The sequence below is a fragment of the Phycodurus eques genome, chromosome 6, assembly GCF_024500275.1.
Source record: "Phycodurus eques isolate BA_2022a chromosome 6, UOR_Pequ_1.1, whole genome shotgun sequence".
In the NCBI taxonomy this organism is placed as follows: domain Eukaryota; kingdom Metazoa; phylum Chordata; class Actinopteri; order Syngnathiformes; family Syngnathidae; genus Phycodurus; species Phycodurus eques.
In genome coordinates this window covers 29,777,185-29,798,153 of record NC_084530.1, presented here as the reverse complement: position 1 = coordinate 29,798,153, position 20,969 = coordinate 29,777,185, and the positions used below count along the sequence as shown (strand labels likewise).

At 42.7% G+C, this 20,969-nt stretch overlaps 1 protein-coding gene across 1 annotated transcript in view; it reads right to left on the bottom strand.

The window, feature by feature from the left end:
• The window catches only part of adgrl3.1 (adhesion G protein-coupled receptor L3.1), a 146,915-nt gene extending 126,184 nt beyond the window's left edge, over positions 1-20,731 (bottom strand). The window contains 2 exon segments of the mRNA XM_061679024.1: positions 2,718-2,799; positions 20,395-20,731. The gene's annotated coding sequence lies outside the window, so the exon portion shown is untranslated.
• Positions 20,732-20,969: the final 238 nt, after the last annotated feature.

Sequence of the window (20,969 nt, the reverse complement as noted above, 5' to 3'; positions counted from 1 at the left end):
GATTGACACTGTCATAAGTATTCATTCAACAACATTATTGTGCTTTTTAGTTGACAGTGAGGTAGAACTGCGCTTGAGTCATTTCTAATATTTTGGTTAACATTGTTTCGCTACATGGGAGGGAGGGATGAAGATGATGTCCAACAACCAAGCACAGTATCATAAAGTTATTTTGTAAACAGTAATGCACACACACACACACACACACAAAGTTGTATGTTTGGTTGCTTCATGGCGCAAAATATTAAGAGCATGTGTGTGAATTTAAATTCAACTTTCTGACAGTTTCAATGAAAACAGAGGATAATCTTTGTGAGGGCAGTATTTTCATACAGTTCCTGTATTGTATTGAATTAGATTGTGCAAGTATATGTAATGAAGCGTCTAAGGAGTGTAAATTATTTTGTACTGTAGTAAAAATAAAAACATTTTGGCAAGTCAAAGTACAACTTGTCAAAGGACGTGCATTCATCGTATAAAATAACAACTTGTGAAACCTTTAAGCTAACAAAAAAAATAAAATCTAGGGACCTAGAACAAAAAAAAACAACTAAAATGATATAAACTTTCATGGTTTTTTTTTATACATGAATGATGTGACATATTTTTCCTTTTTTCTAAAAAAACAAACGAAAAAACCCCCCCCCACTTCAATAAGGATGTTTAGGCTACCTGCCGATAGCCGGGAACAGCACCCTCCTCTGTCGCCAATAAATTGAACGTACAAGTCATCAGGCCGACTGGAGAAGACAGTATCTCTAATTAAAAAGGTGCTCGTAAATCCGCCATTTTACAGGCCTCGCTCAGCTTGTAAATGTACTGTAAATAAGTTGCGCTGAGTGGCTTCGCGGACAGATGCAAGCCTGCGTTCGCGCTCCAACATCCCTCGAGGCCGTCAAGCCGCAGCGGGTTGACTGAAATGCAAGCGATCGCGATGCCGTTTTGTGCTCTGCAACGTTTGCAGTGCGGCCTTGACACGGACGGGACGTGATCGACGTGGAAATTTCGAAGCCAGCAAACAGGCGCCTCAAACACCTGTCACCAATTACCATATAGACCGAGTTACTTCTAAAAAGTTAACAACTAATGAACACTGAATGTCTGGCTGTGTAAGCGCCACATGGCGGAGCTTCTGTGTTGTTTTACTGTCAGACTTATTGAACTCGACCTCTTCTTATTTACCTTATATATTATTTAACAGCAGTGGATTTATCTAGATTAAGCCGCAGAGGAAAATCTAGATTGTTCTACTGTACGTAACGAGCGCTGCACATTGCGTGCTATTTGTGTACTCTCACATCACACTGTCACATCTGATTGCATTACCAGTCTGAGAGGGCACATTTGTCCGACCAATTAGTGCACTTTCTGGCACAGATGGAGCCCAGAGATCCCCAGAGAGAACAATGGGTCGAATTTGGGTCCTTAAACAAATATCATCACGGTGCGTACAGCAGCTTCTGCAAAAACAGCACACCAGGTGCGTGGGTATATCTTCGTGACTGTGGCCCAGGCCCGCACTGCGTATGGCAAACCTATTGTGACTCATTATCTCGGTGGAGGTTAAAATGATGATGGAGGGACATATTGTGTACTCAGCCTGTTGTCACAAAGCATAAGATTGTGTATTATTTTCAGTCATAAAATAATGCAATGTCATTTAATAGAAGAGCGCATACAGTGGAACCTCCGGTCAAATACATTTGAAGTTGTAGAATTTCGAACTCAATGAAATCTTGCTTGAGCATTTGCAGCGCTTGTTGTTTGTTATTAAAGCTGTTTTTATTCATTTGTTGTTTTATCGTGTTTTACTCTTGCCCTTTCAAAATGTTATCCTAAAAAAAAGGAAATTTGAGCTGCGTTTGATTTTATTTTGCTCTGCCCTGGTCATTCTTATTGAAATTACAAGAGGATTTCGTGTTTTATTGATTTAACATGTGGTTCAACCACTGATAATGATGAGTCAAAATGCTACTTAAAACATTGCCTGTACAGTATATGCAGGAATAAGAATCCATATTGATCCATGAGTTTCTTATCCACTCTTGATTTATTGCAACTTGAAAGTGACGAGGCAAAATGGAGAATGCGATTTGGCTGCAACCAGCAGAGGTGCTGTTGATTCAACCGGTTTCCGATCTCAAGACCAAACACATGACGTCAGTTAAGTCCCAAATCTTTGCATGCAGAATTTGCATGCTTGATAGGAGACATGCATCAAAAGGAATTCAGAACATTCCGAGAGAGATTTGTTTAGGCGGCCTATAGTTGATCAAGTTTCCATAACTATGAAGGTTTTCTGATGGCGGCTGTTTGACGTGGACATTTTTATGCTTTTGACCTGCTTGAAAAAGTGAAAATCTAAAATAATGACTGTTGTATGTAATTTGTCTTTAGCCACACAATGATGTCGTAGGAATTTGTACAAAAATTGTAAGGCACTATTGTAAGGCACTACGACCTGAAAAAAAAATTATATTCTTAATGAATGTTAAGACAATAATAATAGCTTAGCAAAACTACATTGGCTCAATAAGGTTCTATTTCATTGCAGTGTGGCTGTCATGTTTGTGTTGCGGTAACTATTTGGGGTTCATCCAATGATCATTCTGCTGCTAATTAGTCTGGAAAAGCTAGTGCTGAACTTTCCGTATGAATTCCCATTCAATTCTTCAGAGAACGCGATCCTCCACTCGCACATACCGTCACATTCTTACCTTTTATAGCACACTTTGCTTTGTCAAAGTGTTATGAATGCCCAGGGAATCACATCTCACTGGACAGCTAGACGTCCAAGTCCTGCACAGAGAGAGAGAGAGAGAGCAAAAACAACGATAAAGCAAAGAGATAGTGGGAGGTACTGGCGGTTATTGGAGCTCACTGAAGTTAAGCTTCAGTCATTTTTCACAACAGAGACAGAAAGCCATAATGTGAAGTGAATATGGGCTGCACTGTGAGAATAATGGGACCCTCCAGATTGTTTGAATAGCCATAAGCCACTCAAAGAAAAGAAGCACGAGGCCATTTTCGCTGCCGATTGCTTGTTTAGGGCTTGCAATGATGTGTGCGCGCAAGGTCCTCGTGTGGCCGTGTTCTTTGTCATGTAATGACTCTGGAAGTCACACGCTATCAAAGTCCATGATGGCGTAATGGTCTACCGCCACGCCGATGCGTCAGCTTGCGCCAGGACAACTTATTTAAATGGGCACCGTTTCTATGACAAACACCACAGTCAGTCAAATTGCCAGTTTGATTTCTGGCATAGAAAGTAGCATTTATTCAGTTCGGGTACTTTCACATCTGTTCTTCGCTTTCTCAAGTACGAATCACTTGCTGGGTTCAAGTCCGCCCCGGTTCAGTTTGTAATCGACACAGTAAAAATTCCAAACATACCAAAAGGAGTCCCGATGTCGCTTTCTTCTCTTATTGGTCCCGAAAATGTCAACAGGAAGAAGGTTTGTTCTATTGACTCGTGAGCGATAAGCAAAGGAAGCGGCACAAAATGGATCCAAACTGATGTTTGCTAAAAAAATAACAATAATAATAATAATAATAATAAATAACGTTACGCTGCACACAAACGGAAGAAGTTACCAACAGAAGTCACGGCAGACCCAAGTGAGAATGTTTTGAAGTCCAGGTTAAAAACTCACATTTTTTTCTCATGCTTTTTAGAGCACTTTCTTGCACTGTACGCTGTTTTCTATGTTTATAAGCTGTTTTTTTTCTTCTGTTTTTAAATGCTTTTAATCAAGTAAAGCACAGTGAGTTACCTTGAGTATGAAATGCGCTATATCAATCAATTTGCTTTGCTTTGCTGTCAGACCTTTTCAATAAAAGTATGTTTTGTGGTTTAGATGATAAAGAGTTCTGTTTCATGTTTTGTCTTGTGTTTATTGTGACCCATGTTCATGGCTCGTCTTGCTCGTTAGGTTATCATTTCCACCTGTTCTCGTTAAGCCTGTTCCTTGTGTCTACCGATCAGCTCCCTCCAGTCACTCGTGTCTTGTCCACGTGTGCCTCATTGTCTCGTCAGTTTGCTTGAATTCAGCGCCGTTTTCTGTCAGTCGGGGTTGAATCGTTGTTGTTGTCAGTCAGTTCCCTTGTGATGTCGTGTTTCCTTTTGTAGTTGTTTGTTTGTTACTTTGAATCTTGTTTATTATTATTTTTTTTTTTAGCTTTGTTAGTAAAGCACTTTTTTGAATATTCCACATGCCTTGTTTGCCCTTTTGATTTTGAAAATCAAACATGCGTCCACTAGCCCTTGGCTCCAATACCACGAAAAAGCCCAATCTTGACAGTATTTTGCTCAACGTCGATATGCCCATCCAAGGCCACGTCCGTTAAATTACTGGTCTAATCAGTTTTGATGCCACCTGTGTTGCGGTTGGAGCGTATCAGAACACTTCCGTTAGCTGCCGATGCTATCAACGAATGCTGTTGCACTATTGCGTGCATCACAGAATGCAAGGAGGAAGTGGCTACATTAATGCGCTTATACGCATGCTGTCGCTGACTGAGGTCAGATGGCTTTCACATCACATGCAAAATTCACTTAAGTGTCTTTATGTTCTGATTCTGATTTGTCCATCTTGATACGCACCTAGGGGGAAATGAACTGGAGTTGAAAACGAATTCAAGGGTGCTAGTGTGAACACAAATTTTAGACTCTTCCACATCACTATGGGTATCCCAGTCCAATACCAGCTTAAGCTACAGTACGCAAACTAGTCTCGCCAAGGTCAACCTGAAAGCGAAAGTGTTAAATGGAATAACACGGTGTGTGCGCATGTCGGCAGCTGCGTGGCATTGTTGTTTGCCGCAACGACTTTCTCGGTTTGGCCTCGGCTTTGCCGCGCAACAATTGTTGCCAACGTTTCAAGCCAGACTTTGACACACAAAGACTCGGAATTGCAACTCAAAAAGTGCATCGGTGTGCCGAGCCAGAATGACAGAAAGACATTTATCGAGGATTAAAATGCTGATACACAGCCTATCGTAGCAATCCTCAGAGCAGCTGTGTGCAGAATAAGGGAAGACATCAGAGCAGTCTGATGGACCTCTTCGTGAATGCCTTGCGGTGATTTTGAGGCAGTGTCGTGGCACATGTTCGCTTTTCTGTCCATGAGTTCAACTCTGACCGTCTTGCAGAAAAAGTCAAATACCTGTACCATCGGGCTTCAGAAAGCAAATAGCAAACACACACAAACGCACACATCTTTGATTGATAGTCAATCATTTGCACGATGGCGCCGTTATTAAGCATCAGAAAAAAATAACGGAAGAAGAATACTAAATCTATAGTATGTGTAGGAATCACAAAGTACCTTGAGATACAACGTTGCAATATTTCGCCAACGATAACAAGACAAAGCAGACATTATCCAATAATTGATATATTGGGGGGGGGGGAAACAATCACAATACAACACTGTCTCTGTAACTGAAGTGAAAACTTGTCTTCAAGCAAATGAATCATACATAAGATTAAAACAATGAAATAAATTAATTTAAAAATTATATTCTCATTTTTTAGGGGCATAGAAAACCTGTATAGAACGCAAACATTTGTTATCATTGATTTATTATCAAAATGTCTATTTTCATGTTCATTTAATCTTAAAGCATTGAAGCTGATTTATGTTTATAACACTTTCTCAGCTTTTAATGGGAGATAGTTCCTAAAATGATAACGTGATGTTATAATTTTCATAATTCATAATTTGCATAATTCATCATTCAATTTAACCGTGACTTTACCCACCCACTGTTGAGATGTGCCCTAATCGGAATTGTTTCAGTCATTACTTTTTTTTTGTCAGTCACCTGCTCAAAACATCTTTATTCAACAGACTAGGGAGCTAATTAAGACACGATTCATCCATCGTGGAGAAATGCAAGATTCACATTCCATTAAAACACTCGTCATTAAAGTGCACATCGGACAGCAACAGCATCAATATTGGATGGAGGTGTATCAATACTCTACTGTGAGCAATAACAACGTGATGTATTGCAATATCGATATTTTGCCCCATCCCTAATGAAAATATTTTTAACAGGGAAAAAATGTGAACGCATTCACCGACTGTAGCGCCCACGTGAATATCCGCACAGCGTCAGTGCCGCGACCGCCGCGAAGCTTTCCAGCGGGGCTGTGCAGTAATTGTGTCTATTAGGCAGTACAAGAGGCCAGGAGCAATACCTTTCTGCTTGAGTGGCCAGAGACTGCAACAAAGGACAACACACATACTCCTAAATATACTGTACATGTACTTTATGCCCCACGCGCGCATGCCTGAACTGGACGACGGACGAACGTGCCGGAGGCGACAGCTCAGCGAAAGAAATAAGTAAGGTGTGAAGCCCCCTGGCCCCCTCAGCGCCCGCCCGTGCAGCATCTTAATTCGTGTCTGGCCTCTCTCAGAACACAGAATTCATTATTCACACTGAGCCGGTCAACAATGCTGGGATCAATGAATAACGAATGGAGGAACAGAGGTGGAAAGAAACAGATCTAAATGTGTAGGTGTGAAAGGAACAGGTTGGTACAAGGCATGAAATGAGATTTTTCATTAGAACTCGTTTGCATGAAGGGGTGAAAAACTCCAATGACTAGATTAAGCAGCCGCCACTGCAAAAGTTCATGCATACATTAGCTGTGCACTACTGCTTGCTTCGCTCCCACAAGAGAAACACTTGAAGACAGTATTTTGTTTTGTTTTTCAAATAGAAAAGTGAAGAAACGCACACAAGGCCAAGGCCAAACACTTCCCACAATTGCGTTGTATCAAGACACATCTCTTTGTCTTTGTCACCTTCACTAGCAATGTTGATTGCCAACGTGAGACAGGCCGTCCTCCATCCGTGGCCATCACATCGCAGATGGTTTTATAGTCCGGCTGTTTGCTACCGCGCGCTTGCAGTCAATATACTACAACTTTAAAAACAATTTATTTTTCCACAACCACAACCTTGCCCTAACCTTAACCTTCATGCACAGTTACTGCAAAAAAGAAAGATTAAAACATATATTTCTACAGGGTTTCTCAATAATAAATCTAAAGGTCAGTTTCTTTAATCAAAGCAATGTGAGGATGATACATGGTTTCAATTTTCCCATTGGTCCCGTTTGCGTTCCCAAAGGTCAAAGACTTGTGGTCCAGAAAACGTAAACAAGTCAGGGGGTTGAACATTTTCTTCGATTAGTGGTCAGATAGTAAGTGAGGGGGGAAAAAAACATCTACAAATACTCTGATTTTATTTTGCAGAAAACAAGGGCATCTGGACTTTGGCTCAAGTGACAGCATTTAGATGTTTGGCACAATTTGGATATGGTTCATGAAATCCTAAAGAGAATACAAAAATAAATCCAATTTGATCAAATCCAACCTGTCAACTTGAGCCTCGCATAATTGGAAAATATGTCTACAACCCCCCACACACGCAAACAAAAAGCCTACTTGCAGTAAATCACAACTCCATGAAATGTTTAAAATCATTCGTCATGATATAAATAATATTTTATTTTAAATCATATGTTATATGTTATACTTTAAACACTTCAAAATTGAGAGGTGTGAGGCATATTCATGACATTGTTCGTCTGTGACTCCGCCCTGAGCCGTCACCTTATTGTGATGGAGGAGCATGTGCGTCCTAATGATTGAGTGAGCTAAGTTGTCTTCGGTTTTATGCCCCTGGCAGGGACGCCGAGGGCCAAGCGGGTCCCGGTGTGCGAGCAGGCAAGGAACGCCTCGGAACCCTCTATGACGAATGTAAACGGAACGCCTTTTCCCTTGCAGGTCGGCGCGCCACCGTCTGGAGACAGGCCTGGAGGCGGGGCTCAGTGGCGAGGGCCCGGCGGCTGGGCTTGCAGCCATGGGGCCTGGCCGGGCACAGAGCGAAGAGGAAGGGTGGCGGCCCAAGGCAGAGCCCTCGATGGTCCGATCCGCGGCTATGGGAGGCCGAGGAATGTCACCTCTCCGGCAGGGAACGAGCCCGAGCTGCCGTTCGAGGTCCAGAAGTTCCGAAAAGATATATTCGGCCTGGTCTCAAGAGGCAGCTTGTGCTGTGGTGCCAGTCATCTTGAGGGGGGTTGCCCCCGGTGAGAGGAACCTAGCAGGTGCGGGCACACGTATTGACCCCCCCGACCACCCCCCGACAGCTCGGTGCCAGTACATTGGGGTCCACCCGGCGGACGAAACGGTAGCATCCGTCCGCACTAAGGATGGGTGCTAACTGTTATTTGTGCCTCCGCGCCAAATAGCAGCTCAGAGTAGCCACCCGTCTGGAGAGCGCTCCTGCTGAGGGTTCCCTGGTTCTGCTTATGTGGGCAATGACAGTGATGCCCTCACCTGTGGATCCCCCTGGAAGAGATGGAAGTGGCTGGGGAAAGGGAAGTTTGGGCTTCCCTGCGTATGATTTTGCCTCTGTGACCGGGCCCCAGATAAGCGGAAGACATTTTCTCACTGGTCATTAATTTACCGCTTAGTGTTTTATTGTTTTGACATAATTCCATTGTGTGTGTGTGTGTGTGTGTGTGTGTATACTACCTGTTAAGAATGTTGAAATGTTAATAAATGACAGCGAACACGATAGCGACAGTTTCACCCTGGAACACATTATTTCTTAAATAATTCATTCTTATAAGTAAAATAGTTGGGAAAAACAATCAAATCGGAGGTCTATGATCAGCACGCCATAATTTGTGTGCAACCTTCGGGCTTCGACTCTATTTGGAAATGTTTTCTTTTTCCCCCTGCTGACTGTGAGTTTTGTAGATAAAATAAAAAAAAAAAAAGAAACTTTAAGGTGACTTTTTTTTTCTCACAGTAAAATAATATTTTTCTCTCGCCGTGATGGGCGAGTGATCACCGCCATTACTCACAAGATGGGTGTTTGTAACTAAAATGACTCGACAGCACATATTCATGAAAGGCTTTTTTTCTTTGTAATTATGCCTCCGACAACAGATTGCGGCACGAGACACCCAAAATGGTGCGGATGATTAGATTACAGATTTACGTGGCGCGTTCCTTTCAAGGGTGCGGTCCTGTTCATTGTGAGGCCACAACTTTCGCAGCGATCCGATACGCTAAGGATAAGCAATATGGACGAGTAATGTGTATATGCGGCCAAGCCGAGCGTAAAATTAAAGACTTGTTGGTGTGTCCCACATAAATCTGTGAAAGAGCAAGGAAGGGAGGTGTGTGATTAAACTAAAAAGGCTTGATTTGTCCAGTGATTGTGAGTCAGTGAACTGTAATCAACAGCACTCAACACCAATACAATGAGACTTTTCAATGTGCGCCCGCACACACAAACAAATCAATCCGACCTTGGTAATAAACTGTACAGACAAAGAGTATTGTGACACACCTCTTAATCAATTTGTGAATTTATCAGGGCTCAGGCAAGACCTTCATCTTAATTATTCATCTTAGCAAGACATGGACAATTATATTCTCCCAAGACACATTTGGAAGAGGGCCACTATTAATAATAATAATGAACCTCAAATTCGAATCCAGTCTCTTCAAACCACTTTGCCATTTGGGATGGGCATTTGACAACATTTGACAACATTTGACTGCTGGGAAAATTAACAATCCTTTTGTTTTGATATTATTGGAATGAGAAGAGCTTCATTTATCATTTTGGCCAAAATCATGCAGTCCTAGCCTTTTTAATTTTTAATGAAGTACAACTCAAAGAAAGGCCTCTGACCTTCAATTTTCTTATGGCTGAATACACACAAATACCCTCAGAAACAATCCAAAGTCTTGATATTCACTTGTTAACGGCTTCCCAGTAGCCATTCCATATCCAAGAAGTTCACTTTATAAAATGAAATGCACAAATGTTGTTGTGAAATGTAAAATGTCATTTACCAAAGGCTATTTCAGTGCACCCGCTCTCCCCAAAAAAAGGTCCCGGTCCAGTTCCCTCTTGATACGCGTGTCATCGATCATACATGTTGCTGAGCAAAAAGCCAATCGGGAGGCCCGGAGTGTGAAGACTCTCCTGGATAAACACGCATGCAATTTCTCACATGGTTACAACGCGCATGGGGTACTGCTGCAGGCCCGCAGGCCGCGGCGGTGCTCATCCGTCTTGGCGTGACGCTATCAGACTCCTTTACGAAAAACACTCCGGTGGCGTAAATGATTTTATTGCACGAGGCAGAAGATGCGTCCGAGGGAACGTGACAGGCGCTGCTGCGGCCGTGCTCGATTTGATCTCAAATGACTGTCCTGTCCTCAGCGGAGACGAGACCGCTGTGCTTATTTTAAAGTCACCTGCTGCTGAGGTGTGGTTAAATCCTCGTAGATTCAACCACAGATCTCCGTGCGCAGTTATTCGCAGGGATTCGAGTTTAGGCCCGACAAGGTGCTATATTTACACTTCACGCAGGGACAGGAGCTTGGGGGGCAAAAACAAAACAACACAAATGATTATCAAAGCATTGATCACGACTGCATCTGATAATATCTCGGTTCCGTCGAGCATGACCGCTTGGCCCTCCTCCTCATCTTCAGCCAATCAGAGCGCACCATCAAGGAAGCTCCAGATCAATACTCGCTGGCACATATTCTCCAGGCAATGAAAACGCCAGCATGTCGATTTCCATCTCAGCTGTGCCGCCATCCACCAGCAAATAAATGACATTTATTGTTATTTTCTCCAATTTACTTTTGAAATGACATCAACATAAATTTAATCTTGCGTCTGGGTTAACGCTAAAAAGAACCAGATGTACAGAGAGAAAGAAGATGTATGTAATGCAGTTAGAATAAAAGCCCAGTAAGCAGGAAATTTAAGAGGAGCCCGGGGACGATGCTATTACATCAGGCCCTGATTGCGGACTATTTGCTGAAGAAGGAAAAAGACGCGGAAAATATCATTTGGGCGGATACACAAGAGGCGTGTGAACACAAAGGACGCCATTGCAGCAGTTTGTAAGAAATGTAGCATCACGTTATGTCAAATGTAACTGCAGCAGCAGACAATTGCGCTGCCTATCAAACAAAAAAACAAAACAAAAAACTACATTAGCGAAATTTGCACGATGACCAAGAAGAAAACGACTATAGCTATTTAACATAGAACCGTCCAGTGTATGGGACTTTGTTTTTGGAATATAAATAGAATGTAAAAAGAAAATGATCACACATATAAGGATACATTTTCTGTTCGTGTACATTAAGCATCTACTGTCATTAGATTAGTGAGGCGAGTAAGTAAAATGGGAATCGAGTATTAACTATCGTTTACTGTAAGCACTCTACAAACAAAAAACAAAGTGGCAGTTGAATTCCTTTTAAGGACTTACACATCTGATTGAGAAAATATCAATAGCTTACACTCATGTATCGATACTGTATCGCATGATGTCACACTATCGCTTTGTCCTTCCCCAAAAACGATGACGCAACCTGTCCAAAATCATCCATCGTCTGAAGTCACACGACATCGTCTGTGTTTGCAATATATGCTGCATTTTCAAACTCTTCTTTGGGCCGTTGATGAGAGACGCGAACACGGCACCGAGAGGTTTACACCCGCAGCCCTGCCGTGACCTCATTGTTCATTGCCCCATAATTCAAATCTGCTCTGCCGCCTTGCATCACTTTGTGGATGACTCATTTCCAAGCGAAACAAGGGGGCCTCCTAAGCGAGCCATTGTCAAACGGCCCGGCGACGCCGCTCGGAATTTCCCCCATCAATACTGTGGCGACGGACCAAAGACACATGTGCAAAACATGCGCGCACGCACACACACACACACACACACACACACACATCCAGTTGAAATTGACTCAATTGAGAAGAGGGGAAGCGAACTTAAGCGCTATTGTAAATGAGACCAAAATAATCAGCGGACCTTTTTGAGCGAGCTTCTTACAATCACTCCGGCCTTGTACACGCATTCTGCATTCAGATCCTACATGGCGCCGTGCGTATGCGTGTGCGTGCGTGCTAGCCACGTCTGTAATGACATTGATGTGTATGTCGAGTATCTGTAGGAGGAAAGGCATACTTGTGATTGTGTGTAATTCTATTCAGCGGTGACAGTTTACAAAGAAGAAGAACGAGGTGAAGGGCAGACAGAAGAAGAGTGGATTGAAAAGGACTTTTGGGGGTAAAAGATGGCTAGAAATCGTCTTAGTGAGGAAGATGGTGTACATGGACAGGCTTTGTTCTTGTTGTGAATACAAAAAAAAAAAAAACTTGAATCATAATAATAATTTAAGAACCATTTTCATAATAAAACAGGATTATTAAGAACAATAAATGCAAGACTAAGTTCCCGTTCTTCGAATTGACCATGAGTTAACAATGAAAAAAATTACCAAGACTGCATTATAGCCATTTTGCCTCTATTCCTCCCTCCGACCATAACATAAAAATAACCACGTTCACAATACACAGCACCTTTTTAACACACGATTACAATATGTTTACTTACCTATAAATAGTAATCAATGTTGTCACAGGAAAAGACAGACATGAAATCAATTGAGGGCTTGATAAACTGCAGTAAATCAGTGGACTTCAGTTTCAGCAAAATGAATTAAGACTCATGTTGTGTGATGAAATGAACGATCACAGAATCACCACAGTGACAATTCAAAACATACTATTTGTATTATACATTGTATCCATGAAATCTGCTATCTGCAGGATATCGCTATACACGCCCGTGAATATTCTCATTCATCCAGGTCATTGTGTTCTCGGGGCCTCGAGCATCCGATCGGCTGGCGCGCGTCGCCCGAGCGTCGGCGTTGGCACGCCCCAGCCGCGGACGCCATCAGTCCCGTTCAGTCCCACCGCAGTCGTTCGGGTGGAAAACAAATTGCTACCAGTGATCGCAAACCTATTAGGAATGCACACAGTTCATAGCGCAAGAATAATAAATAAATAAAGAGTTGATTAAAAAAACGTTGACTATATAATTATAATAAACACGTATTTAATAATATACTTGTCAAATTTTAGAACAAGACAAACTAGAAATGTTAATTGACACAAAAAAAAAGCATAGAGCAATGATGACGGTGGAATTATGTATTTTGGCTTGAAAATCCAGCCTGATCTATTTTGATGTGCATTTAATTACATAATTATTCATCGTGATTAGTTGATCGAAATCAGTGTTAGTGGGTTGAATATAATCTTTTTGTTTGTCCAGCGGAACATCAATACTAGCGGCTGATTGCGCAATGCATCCCCGCAGATGTTGTTTAACAGTGTGATTACAGTTTCCTGCTGAACAATACAACCATTGAGCAGGATTACGACATGTATCACAAGCAGTACACACACACACACACACACACTCACAGCTCTACTCGGAAACAGCAAGAGTCTGGCCAACAGTTGACATTTCCTCCCAACATCCCAAAAGATGGAGCGTTTTTCCAGGCTTCCCAACAGCTGCTGACTAAGATGTCTTTCACTTCGGGGTCGGTCTTGTCGAGGCCATCGGTACAATGAGTCAGTCCGCGTCGCGAGATTATAAAGCCGGCCAACCGAGTCCGGGTCCCCATCTTTAGCCGGGCAGACGTTTTAATCAGGTTGCAAAGTAATGGTGTCGTGCTCTCACGCCGAGTGAACCCCTAATGGGGCCGAATTATAAACGTGGCCGGCTTCGCACGTGCGGAGAGAAGTGAGTTGTCGCCAGTCCGGGGTGGAAAATGCAAGGAGCGGCGGTAGGTCTTTGAGGGTTAGCTAATGGATGCTGGAAGGGAGGACGTGTTAACACATGACCGAGAGCTTTCGCTGGGTGAAGAAGACCGTCGAGGTTCTGGCCTCATTAATTCAGAACAGCATAGATATGTCGTTGAGCGCTTGCAAAGGGGGCTTTTCAGTGAGCTTAAAGCGGAGATCAGACTGTAAATGTGAACCATCGTCACATTAGGAAGTAAGGCTCTGAAATCCAGTCTTCCTTCTTCTCATTGGCACTTTGGATAATCATCACTGCAAGGCGTTTGTGTTTCACAGCTTAAGCCAAGGGTGACTATTTATTTATGCAGGAAGGTTTGTCTCAATGAGCGAAAATCAACCTTCGCCTCTGTTTGTCTCCGAGGCTCAAACGTTTATCTCGACATGCATGAAAGTAGCTGAATAAAGCACCGGCGCCGAGGTGGTGCAGATTCTTTAAGAGATTCCCGATAAAAGTGTTTTTGTGGAAATCAGCCCTTAGGTTCTTTGTCAACGCTTTGGACTTAGCAGCTCTAGTAACCCTTGACTAATAAAACAAAGCTTGGCAGACACTGAGATAGGACGCTTTATCTTCTCATTGATTTATTTTATATTTATCTTCTCGGGCTCACAAACAGTCCCATTGTGCTTTTTGCATCTGTCATTCATAGCAGTCAATCTTGTGTGTTGTAGCATTTTTATTCGTATTTTTTTAACTCAGTGAGTTTAATGAGCATAATTTGTCCTCGCCGAAAAACCCTCACTGCAAAACAATTGACGTTTTTGTGGCTACAAATTCAGCGCTGCGATATAGAAAAGAGTTTCAACTCTGAGACTGAACACAATGCATTTCCTGACGCTGGTTATCCGGACTTTCCCATAGGAAATAATGGTAATCGAACACTCCATCGTAACAAGTAACATTTTTACTTGCATACAAGTGTAAAAATAAATGAACCACTGGAGCCATGAAAGTGACGCTACAGTACGTTCAAAGATTCTTCATCATTGTTTTTGTGGAACTCAGCTCTAAGGTTATTTGTCAACGCTTTGGACTGTAACAGCTCGAGTAACCCTTGAATAATAAAATGAAGCTTAGCAGACACTGAGATACGACTTTCTATCTTCTCATTGATGTATTTACTCTTTTTAAGCTCACAAAAAATCACATTGTGCTTTTTGCATCTGCCATTCATCACACTGATTCAAGTGTGTTGAGTCCTTTTTTTTTTTTTTAAACTTGAGTTTAATGGGAATTACATGCCTTAGCCCACAACCACTCACTGCAAAACAATATTTTTGATGGCTATATATATATATATATTCAGAGTTTCCATACATAATACAGTGGAACCTCCACTCCTCCACAATCAATTTCCTGGCGTTGCTTTCCCGTAGGAAATAATGTAAATTGAATACGGCCATTCCACGGTCAAATTGTTGTCCTCATTAAAACTTTAATAACTGTACAGACAATGCTTTAAGTCACATCTTACCTGTTATGCAACTGTAAAAATAAGTTCACCAATACCAATATATTATAAATGTAAGAACAATAGAACCCTTTAACTTCACTAACACATGATGATGTGCGATGCTGAACTGTATCTCATTGACACATTTCATGTGCTTAACAATTTGATACTGCATGCAAGATATGTTTCATAGACTTTTGATGCCTGATTTTAGACCTCTTAATCATCGCCACTACTGGGTTTATGATAGGCTATTCATGAGCCACTCATGTATCACGTCCCCCTAACGTTCTGCCATTAGCCGACTTTCACTTTCCACACCTAACAATCCAACAACGCTCTTGTCACATGCAGTTTGTGTCACAGCTTGCGTCTGTAGGCAGACTCAAAAGCTGGCCAGGCGGTTTCAATTTATATGCAAGCCCTCCAATCTGCGCATTATTGCTTTCACTGCTTGGCTGTTGTGATGCGCACAATACCAGAACGTCGTTACGTATGATTTTAGCTAAACTCCAGACTCGGTAATGTGACGACGATGTGGAGCGAAGAAGAGAAGCAGCAGCAGGGCAAAATGGAGCGTGACAAACTGCACTGCGACTCCCTCGCTTCCCCCTAAGTTAATATTGAGTCGTGGCGATGACGCACTCCTGTAGTACAGCGAGGTGAAGCGCTGTCACCAAATGATTGGGTCAGTGTGCGATTGTGGGCCAGGGTCACGCCCCGCCCAAAACTTTTTTAGTTCCTGTGGTGAGAAAACATATGGAGGATGCAGGTCACCCTAAATATGGTCTACAAAAAAAAAATGTTCTTGCTTTTTTTTTTTATATTGAGCTTGCCTTAGCCTATACTCGAGTGTACATGAATTCTGTCTGTTGTTACACTTCAACCCCGCCAAGATTTGCAACCCAAACCTCTCGACTGTGAGGCAGATGCACCGCCATACTGACTCCATTATTTCCTATGGGAAACATGTTAAATTTAAAGCAAATCGGATGTTGACCAGTGTGCCAAAATGTATTGTCTGTTCACCGTCAAAGATTGTCATGTATTTTTTTTTTCTTCACTTAGCGCGATTAATACATATTAGTTTTTTTCAGTGTTTCTGTAGTAATTCAGCATGTTTATGGAGTGCAGAACTTACTTTTGGAGTAAGTCAAGGCTAGTCTAGTCTGGTTGAGGCCAGGCTAGTCTGTCCTAACTAAAACGTCTTGCATGAACTGATGAAGCCTGCTCAGATGCGAAACTACTTCTAAGACGACCGGAATTATTCGCAGGCACCGGTAAGTCGTGGTTTGGACATGAACGGACACGGTGACACTCATGATGCTAGAAATAGTTTGTTTATATTCCCAAGTGAAATTTTGTACAACATTTTTTAGCGATTACATTGCAGAGGATAACCAGGACGTTTAGATGGAACTGCGAAACCCAAACCACAAAAGTGAATATTTACAAATGTTAAAAATCACCGCTACCCACTTGGAATATGATTCTGTATACACAACTGCGTTGCCAAAATTGTCCTTTTAGCATACTGGTGACCTGATCAACAAAAGCTCATCTCATCTTTCTCACTTACGACATTGTCAATTAAATGGAACTCCATTGCTATCCGTGCTTCTCTGTTGATTAGGTTTGATTGAAGTTGTGTCACCGGCATAGCTAGAAAAGAGTCGATTTGCTTGTCATCATATCCAAGTGTGTATGCATGAATACATGCGTGCGTTAATGCTGCAGACAAAGGTTTACTTTCATTATTGCTGGCTTTCAATGAGACCACGAGGCAAGCGACGGTGAATCTTTTATTCACATCACAGGCTGCTTCTATTACTGCACAGGATTGAATATTGTTATATCACTCACCACATTCCTAACCAAATATTGTGCAGCATTAACAGCGCTGAAACAAACAAAGCCATTAGCCAATGAAGTGGAACACCCCGAACGTGCACAACAATCATAATTTGCACACAGTTTCTCCCAACAAGCAGCTCAGTCTGCATTGTGAATCAAAACAAGTGAAATGAATTTGTGACCTAATTAAAGAAGCACGTTAAGACCCACAGGGAGAAGAGCACTTCTTGCTTACTGTACTTGCTCGCATGCCCTTTTAGTGCATTGTCTAGTATTTTCCAGCCAGTGCTTCACATCCAGTGCATCGCTAATGTAACTGTTGCTGTTACGGCACATGACCCGAGATGCTCGTTGACACGCCGACACGGCGAAATATGGCACAGACGCTCGCCGAGTGCGATCGGTATCGTAAACGTCAAGGATCGATCGAACCGCTGGAACTGTAAGGTATGGGAAAGCAATAGAAATGCAAATGTGCACGACACGTTATTGATGTCTTTCAATAGCATGTGAGATGACAACAAAGAGTTTTAGGATTAGGATGACAATCCCAAAAAAAAAACCTCAGTGAACAGATGAACCCAACACGCTTTGACTTTAAAGATGTCCTGAAGACTGCTGTTTCATTCATATTTATCCCAGCTTTTAAATCTATGATTTGATTTTGAAAGGTGCCTAACTCAATCTGGGTTGTCATAGCATGTTACCATGATGTGGCATAGGAGGCCATCAAATTGAATTGGATTTCACTGTCATTATTAGAAAAGAGACAAATGAAAGCAACACTTCATCTCGCGTCAGCTCACTGACTAGGGAGGGGCACGTTAATTGATGAATGAATTCATCGATCATGTGTCGCTTGGGTGAAATGTATTGTTGTTTAATCATGACTTGGATCAACGGCGACAAAATGCAGTACGGATGCACTGTTTATTCAATCTCTACTGGTTTGGTGTCAAAACAGAAGTTGTAAGGAAACGAGCCACTATTTCGCAGGATTACTTTGCTCCTTATGACGCCGACATTGAAACAAGAGTTCGGCACATTTGGAGAGATTGGCCCATCTTATTAAAAATAATGTTTCAAAGGATAACAAGCAATTAATTCCATTAAGAGATCAATAACATTTTATTAAACGCCCCTCCCAGCTGACAACGTTCGGGGAAATATTTTGGGGATATCTATCTGCGCTTGTGTGTACGTATATTTTTATTGATTTTGAATCAGAATTAGAATCAGAATCATCTTTATTTGCCAAGTATGTCCCAAACAGCACACAAGGAATTTGTGTCCGGTAGTTGGAGCCGCTCGAGTACGACAACAGACACTCAAGTGACTGAACACAGAACACAAGGGCTCCAATATGTTTGTTTTTCTTTGAGCAATTCTACTGATGAAAAACATTATCTTGGCTGTCGCATCATGTTACCATGACGATGTTGATGATGGCTCGATAGATCGATAGATCGATAGATCGATAGATAGATAGATAGATAGATAGATAGATAGATAGATAGATAGATAGATAGATAGATAGATAGATAGAGAGACCTGGTCAAAGTCTGCTGTTTACTCCCGAGACTATGACACGGCTGTCGTAGTTCGCCAAAGCGGAAGATTCGCAAAGCGGAAGAAGGTCAACCGTAATATCGGTAAGGGATGTGACGTCACGACGCTTTGTGCAAAGAGCCAGTTGAGCAGGAGTTCACGCAAAAATGGTTGCACTGTAATTGGTAGACGAGAGAGAAACGCAAAATGATCCCACGGTGCATCACGCCTTTGGGATCATTTTCAAAAAAGGAGAACTTTATATTTGGGGAACAAATGAAGGGAAAACACGAAAGGATCATTTCGACTTCAGCCAATCCGTTGATGACAGATGTTAATAGAACATGTATCTGACATTTTTTGTATATTTTACGGGGATTTGGACGGGAGCAACTGTTTCTTTCTGTAGATTTCGGCGAAATAGACTAGCCTTAACTGAGATATCATTTGGGCATGATGTGACATAAAACGCTTCTCAAGAACAGGTCGTAGAATTTGATACAAAAAGCACTGCGATGAGCAAACAAATGAAGGCCGTGCACTTTGACTATGGTCATTGTATGAATTTATCAAAAAAATGAGATAAGCCCCGAACTGAGACATGACATCACGTTGCTATGATGTACTATAGAAGATTTTTTTCCCCCTCTGGAAACATTTTGTTTGTAAGAATCAGGGAATTGCGGGCAAACGAAGGCACTGCACTGTACGATCGCGTTGACTCTAACAGATGTGCTGATGACAGATGTTTTAGTGATATTTATGTCATCCGCAAACATAATGATGTCCTCGGAGACAGGCACGCGCTTCAACAGATGCTGCCAAAATGGCAGTGAGGCAAATCTACGTAGTTAGAAAAAAAATAAAGAATATAGAAGACATTTTGCACACCTGACACTCGTATTCCTTTTTTGGGCCGTTGCAATGACAGACGAGTCAACGCATTGTCGCCCTACGCTCCGAAGCAGCCTTAGCGCTTTGGAGCACACACAAAGAATTTGCAGTTGCACACTCCGTCCAAGCTGAGAGCCATTTGGATGCTGAGAACGGATGCTAGTGATTCACAAGGCTCGGTGCAAAAAAAGAAAAAGAAAAAGAAAAAAACAACACACACACACACACACACACACACACACCCTCACACTCACACTCAAGCACACACTGAGGACAAATTGCCATTGAGGGTCATACAAGGGAGTACTTTTGCTTTCCAATCCACATTTTGTGTCTGGAAGTGTGCTCCCGATAACGCGGCAACAATTTGGCATCAAAGCTCGTCGTTGTGTTTCGGAGGAGCACCCGAAGAGCAAAAGACTGGGCCACCTTTGATAGTTTTCATCAAGGTCATTTACAGCCCCGGGGCGCCTCCTCCTCACTAAATAAGAGTCATAGCTTCCACGTGATTGACATATCCCCGGGTGCTTGGATGACAGAGTGGCCGCATTGCCTCTGCCGCTCGCACCCAAAGATTCCAATATATCCAAATGCCAGCCTGCTAACATGGCAGAAATGCTGAGAAGATGAAGACTGGCTGTCATCCATCACGCCGCACAGCAGTGCATATGCGGAGCAGAATAATAATGTTTGTATTCTTTTTTTTTCTTCTTCTTTAGAATCAACACATCTCACATGACTGTGACGCCCGCGCAGCCACACAAGTGACATTAAGAGCCGTAGACACCCTGTGCATCCAACGAGTGTCGCCTCGCAGGCCGCGTTCCCACGAGCGAGTCAGGGTCGCCAAGCCGATTGCGACGGGGAGCCGCACACGGGTCGACGTATAAAAAGCGAGCAATGAAAAGATTACCGTGTCACTGGCGGGCGCGCATCCGAACACATCCGGAGCCCAAATCGAGCCCTCTCCCGTACAGTCCTCGGATGAAAACGAAAATGCGCAAAAAGAGCGCGCTTGCTATCCCGAGCCACGCAAGACGATGGACGGATGCAAGTCCGCTGGAGTGTGCAGGAGAAGGAGGAGAGAGGCGTATTTCTTTCCGCCTTGTCTCCTCCCGTCCTCCCTCTCTCTCCCTCCCTCTCTCCTCTCCTCTCTATCTCTATCCGTTGCCCTGACGCCTTTATCCCCTTGCCTGACTTTTCTCCACAAGCGCCGTCAACTCACTTGCGGACGGTCAGCGATGACAAAGCGGTTTTGTGTTGTTGTTGTTGTTTTTTTTTTTTTTTTGTAAAATAAAATTTGATTTGATTTTTTTCGAAGGTGCCAAACGAATGCGAGCGCGTCGCCCGGTGACATGAGGCTCATGTGGCACGTGGGGGGCGGGGGGGGGGGGGGTGTTGGCTTGATGGCTGGGGAGGTGCTGATGATTTGTGCCAAGGGGATGCACCCAGAAAGAAAGAGCGAGAAGGGAAGAGCGGAGCCATCAA